Source organism: Sinocyclocheilus anshuiensis, unplaced genomic scaffold (genome assembly GCF_001515605.1).
Source record: "Sinocyclocheilus anshuiensis isolate Anshui unplaced genomic scaffold, SAMN03320099.WGS_v1.1 scaffold140, whole genome shotgun sequence".
In the NCBI taxonomy this organism is placed as follows: Eukaryota; Metazoa; Chordata; class Actinopteri; order Cypriniformes; family Cyprinidae; genus Sinocyclocheilus; species Sinocyclocheilus anshuiensis.
This window is the reverse complement of record NW_015554147.1, coordinates 1,510,230-1,515,939: the sequence shown is the minus strand read 5'-3', so window position 1 is coordinate 1,515,939 and position 5,710 is coordinate 1,510,230. Positions and strand designations below refer to the sequence as shown.

The 5,710-nt window shown below is 35.7% G+C and overlaps 1 protein-coding gene across 4 annotated transcripts in view; it reads right to left on the bottom strand.

The window, feature by feature from the left end:
* The window catches only part of LOC107670633 (glycosyltransferase-like protein LARGE2), a 134,315-nt gene that overhangs the window by 70,546 nt on the left and 58,059 nt on the right, over positions 1–5,710 (bottom strand). Inside the window, exons 1-2 of one of the 4 annotated variants that reach the window (XM_016463300.1) lie at positions 4,015–4,144; positions 3,060–3,214 (exon numbers count right to left, since the gene is read on the bottom strand). The exons of 2 other annotated variants lie outside the window; for them this stretch is intronic. The gene's annotated coding sequence lies outside the window, so the exon portion shown is untranslated. Of the gene's footprint in view, positions 1–3,059; positions 3,215–4,014; positions 4,145–5,710 lie in introns of those variants that run through there. One more of the 4 variants, XM_016463301.1, reaches the window with a different exon arrangement.

Here is a 5,710-nt window from a genome sequence, read left to right as displayed (position 1 = left end):
ATCTATCAGATATAAGATCTATCTATCTATCTATCTATCTATCCATTCGTCCATCAATCCATCCATCATCTATCTTTTTAGATATTTAGGTATTTTGCAGTTTCCATGAAGTAAACAAAATATAATTTATTATATTTTTCATTCAAATTTTTTTGACTTTTCTCCGTCCCAGGTCTCTTCAACCCCAGTTTTGACTATTTGGTTGCATCCTTGCATCCACCAGTGAATCAATTTCCCCATATTTAGGTGAAGCACACTGAATTTATGACATTTACTGAGAGTGACAAAGGGAGAAAGATGAAGGAAGAACAGATGAATAACCAGAGAAGGAGCTATTTGAATGCGAAAATGTGATTTGAATTAGAAACATACTGTTTCGGCGTTGCTCTGGAGGGTCACTATCCTTACAATTCTGTCAGCAAACTGCCCTTTTGGTGCAATCAAGGAGCCTGTTTCATTTCTTCAAACGACGCTGTTGATACTACAAAGGACAAGGTGATAAAGGATCACTGTCTTTCTCTCAAGGAAGGCCATCTGTCAGACCTTGTGCATGTGTATGTGTGTGTGGTTCAGAAGGATAAAGAGTGGGTATCTAATCATCCTAAGCCAAGCTTCAGCCATGTGTGTGCGCACAGTTGGTGGCCACCATCACGATCACAAACAGAGCCCGTTCACAACCCGAGGTGACGACAACTTCAGAGACATAAGAATGAGCGATGAGACTGTGCTTAGTACTGTCACTGCTCACCGTCGTTCCAACAGGCTATAAAATGAGTGTAAATGTCCTACAAAACCAGCAGAAACGTGTCAGCACTATTACAGGAAGAGTAAAGCGTTGGCTCGGCTCAGAGGAAGCCTTTAAAACTACTTTGCATTCTCCTGCTCGTATATCATGAAGCATTGCTCAGAAGTGACCTCAGAAAATGAGTAGCAATGGCGCTGAAGACATGGATATATATACAGTGACCGAGAGATTGATGAGCTTTGATATGTAGCGTTAACTTTATGAGATGTGAAATTAGGACAAGACAATATGATATTATGTTTGCATTATCATATCACCACATTAATATTTTGCAGTGATGTAACATTTGCTTTACTATACTCTACTACAAGGGTTGTCAAAAGTTTTCATGCTGAGGATCCCCAAATATGATGATCTCTTTGTGAGGACACCCTTCCTAAATATAATGACATCTGCATATTTTCATGTATAAGACCCATTTATAGAAGTATGATATTGTAAAGACAGATAACTTTTATATTGTCACTGTACTAAAATATTAAATATAATGACATACAATGACAGCTACATATTTTAACTAGTGCTGTCAAACGATTAATCGTGATTAATCGCATCCAAATTAAAAGTTTTGTTTACATAATGTATGAGTGTTTACTGTGCATATTTATTATGTATATATAAATACAAACACATGCATGTATATATTTAAGAAAAATATGTTATGTTTATATATTAAATATATTTATATATAATTCAAAATATAATAATATAAATATATAAATGTATATACATGTAAATATTTTAGAAATATATACAGTATGTGTTTGTATTTATATAAACATAATAAATAAACACAGTAAACACATATTATGTAAACAAAAACTTTTATTTTGGATGCGATTAATCGTTTGACAGCACTAATTTTAACGTATAAGACTCATTTATATAAGAAAAATAAGCATGAATTTATAAAGACAGGTTGTTTATAACTTTTATACTGTCACTGTACTAAAGCCAAAACCAAATAATAAAATATTTAATGTGTATTCAATTTTCTACCCATTAAGTAATGTTAAATGTGTAAATATGTATTTTAAGTAAATAAGTGTACTTTCACAGGCCAGCCCTAATATATATATATATATATATAGTAACATCTTTTTCTTTTAATTTAAAATGTCTTTTTAAAACTTTCAATATTTGTTTATTGAGGTATTTTTCTTTTTTGTATATTAAGTATTTTTCTCTATCTACTACATTTTAAATCAAAATTAATCAGGGTTAATATAATTAACTACAACTAAAAGGATTGAATAAAAAAAACTATATTCATATGCTTTAAAAATACTAAAAATGACAAAAACAAAATTATTATAACTTAAAATGAAAATTGAAAATAAAAAATAAAAATGTAATTATCAAAAGCTATAATAATACTTCAATGCTAATAAAATAACACAGAATTGCATTTCCTAGTGAAACAGGAATCGAGCTAGACCCAATCTGAATTTAATACAACAATGACTAATGCATTTGGCTATTGGTTAACATTATCCAGTTCACATGGTCCAAATGACATCAGCAGAAAAGCTAAATCATTTATTTTTGAAGAAAAATTACAAAGACAAACCATGTTTTCCTTTGGAATAATGTGCACAGATGAATCTTTCACAATAAGAGCGTTATTACGTGTATTAAGAAAGTAAATTGGGTCTGTTTTGATTTCATATTCACTGTAATTGCAGCGATTTCGTGGAGCACTAAAAATTCTAATGTCATTGTACCTGCACAATTACAATAAAGACCTTAAAGTTCAAACAGAAATACATGCGAAAGATTGGAAAGGTTGAAGTAACTGACTGACTGACTCTCACAAGCTTATTGTCACTGACAAAAAGAGGAGAAACCCACCCGTTTCACACACGAACACACACAATTTGTCACGATCTCTCCCCTGAGCGTCCACTCACACACACACACACACACACACACACACACACACACACATGAACCCCTCCCTGAGTGTATAAACACTCCCACACACTGATTGAAGATCGCTCAGTTTGTGTGAAGTGAAACAGGGACGGCGCTCTGTGGAGTGCTGAGAGTGTGAGATTGCTAAACGCTGATATACAGATGTGTGAGTGGAGAGAGAGAGATACTGAAGTGTGTTAAGAGAATCACAGCTGCTGGGAAGATCACAGGGAGTCCTACATTTTGTGCTTCAGTGGAGAGAAATGTGGTTTAATTAGCAGTAACCTTTTCAGTATCCAGAGACCAGCCCATCACATGGCCGTACAACAAAAGTTCTTACCCTTTTTCACCTTGTCTTGTGTGGCAGGTTCAGCGTTAAATGAAGTATACGGCAATCCCAATATCCTTCTCAATATCCATCTCAAAATTCCAGCTTCAGAGTCTGGTTAGATCCACACAAGTGAGTGAATTTGAGAGACAGGTGTGCCCTACGAACTGATGATTTCAGTGCATGATCACAAAGACACAGAGAGAGAAAGAGAGAAAGGCAGAGAAGACTGAAGGAACTCTCGAATGAACCCTCTCAAGTCTGATAGAATCAGTGCGTGACACAAATATCTCTCACTCTTTTAGAAACGGGGAGTGGTTTAATTAGCAGTAACCTTTTCAGTATCCAGAGACCAGCCCATCACATGGCCGTACACACACAAACACACCTCCCTCACACAGTCGTGGTTAAAAAGCGGTCATCTTCGGCCACAAGTGCAGAAAGTTTTAATGTGACAACCAGTGGCTGCTGGCGTCAAGATGAGTTATGTGCAATTAAAGCATGTCATTTTAATAAATTTGTTACAATGCGCTCACTACTGATGGAATACACAGATTAGGGGTCACAAAATCAGCGCCTAATTGTGAGAACGTGAAGATTTATTTTAAACTTTTTTTCCAGAAAAATTATATTATCTGCATAACGATTTGAGTGAGACCTTTAAATGGAAATTATAAGAATGTCTATTAATTTTACAACGTAAAACCTGATGGTCATATTCTGCAGCATGATTTGAGATTATCTAACGAAAAGCTTTAGCTTCAATAAAACCAAGAACATTTGACCGTCTGTACAATGAAGTTTACATGATGTCACAAATTTACTTAATTCAGTAGTGACATAGAAGTAGTGAAGCTCCGAAATCTTAGAGGAAGAGTCCCAGGAAGGTTGAAATGATATGTAGTCCATGCCTCAAAGGATCAGAGAGACTCCTAAAAGAGACAGACAAGGGACAGTGAGTCCTTACCCTGAGGCACTCCTAGAAGAAGAACCCAGTGCAGAGCAACCCTAAATCAGGTTTCTGTCTCTTGCACAGACACATTCGCGGTTCTCTTCCATCTTCCTTACATCTCGGGGCTTGTGAACAGTATTAATCTCTCGGCGTTGTGCTCTGATCTGCAGCTGAAAGGTACAGAGCGAGCGAAGCACCTCCCCCACCTCCTCTAATCCGGCCCTCTCTGTGACAGCCCTTTTTTGCTGCAGCCAATCAGAGTGAAGGCTCCGCCGCCAGGCCTGCCTCCATTCTCTGCCCCCACATTATACACTGGATACTCTATTACACTATTACTCTGTTACACTGGGCAGACTGATGCACAGAAAACCCAAAGTCTGGATCTGAAAACTTACAGATGGGGATTTGTGTCTCAGTTGATTCTCCAAGACAACAATTTGGTAGTATGTTTTTGTTTTGCTTCTCATATTTTTCTTTTGTGAAAAAGACCCTACACTCTCTGAAAAAAGGGTCAGAAGCTTTCACTTGGGCAGTACCTTTTCACAAGGTACAAATATGTACCATTTAGGTACTAATTTGTACATTATATGTAGTAATATATACCTTTAAGGTACTTATATGAACCCTTCAGGGGTAAATAGGGTATAAAGATGTACGTTTTTGAAAAATTACCACCCCGGTGACAGCTTTTGTACCTTTTTTTCCTGAGAGTGTAATAATCTCACTTGTCTCTATTCTTGAGTATCACTTACCTCAACAAACTGCTTAGATTTCCCCAGAGTCTTCAATTAAAAGTCACAAATCATTAATTTTAACCAAATAATCTGAGCTGCTATCCACGTTCCAAGAAGTTGATGACTTAAATAAACATAACTGAGAACATCATTAGGTCTCCTGAGCTATGAACTAGCAACCTCTGAGCAACAAAATGAGCTTCTAGGTAGTTAATCTTCATGCAAATGTACAGAAACACAATGGCAAATTGGAGCTCACATTATATTCCTCATGATACAGTTGGGTACTGAATTCCTACTTTATATCCTTACAGTTAGGGACTATCCTTATTCACAAACATATTATGCAAACAAATTATGCAAACATAATTTCATTTAATTCAGAATACATTAAATACTATGAAATTTGCCTGAAGACAAACAATTTTGTCACTTTATTCCAAAAATACTTCAAAGTTTAATTTTCATGACATGACTTTTTTTCATGACTTTCAGTACATCATTTGAGATGTGTTGGAAACATTTTCATGATTTTCAGAAAAAAAGACAAAGACAATAACTCACTGTTGAACATTGTTAGTAGATAAATTAAATAAACTATTGAGAGTGTGAAGTGTTTTTAAAGAGAGTTTCCACAATGGCCGTAGTTGAAACTAAATAAATAAATAAATAAGTGACACAAATTGTTTTCATAAAGTGCATTTATATTGACACTGATTTGCAGACAAAGCTACCAAAAGTTATTTGAATGAGAGTTTGAGACGGCAGTTGGCAATGCAACAAAGCAGTTCAGCTTTATGTAAATACAGAGTGACATGATATGGCAACTACCAGTGGACCAGCTACATCCACCCCATAGTAAAATGGAGAGTGAAGTCAAGGAAGAAATGAAGCTGTAAGCGCAAGGAAAGACTGTTGGAAAGACTCTAATGCCACGTCATTCATTCATAGTAATAGGTCTGGCCAATCACTGCTTG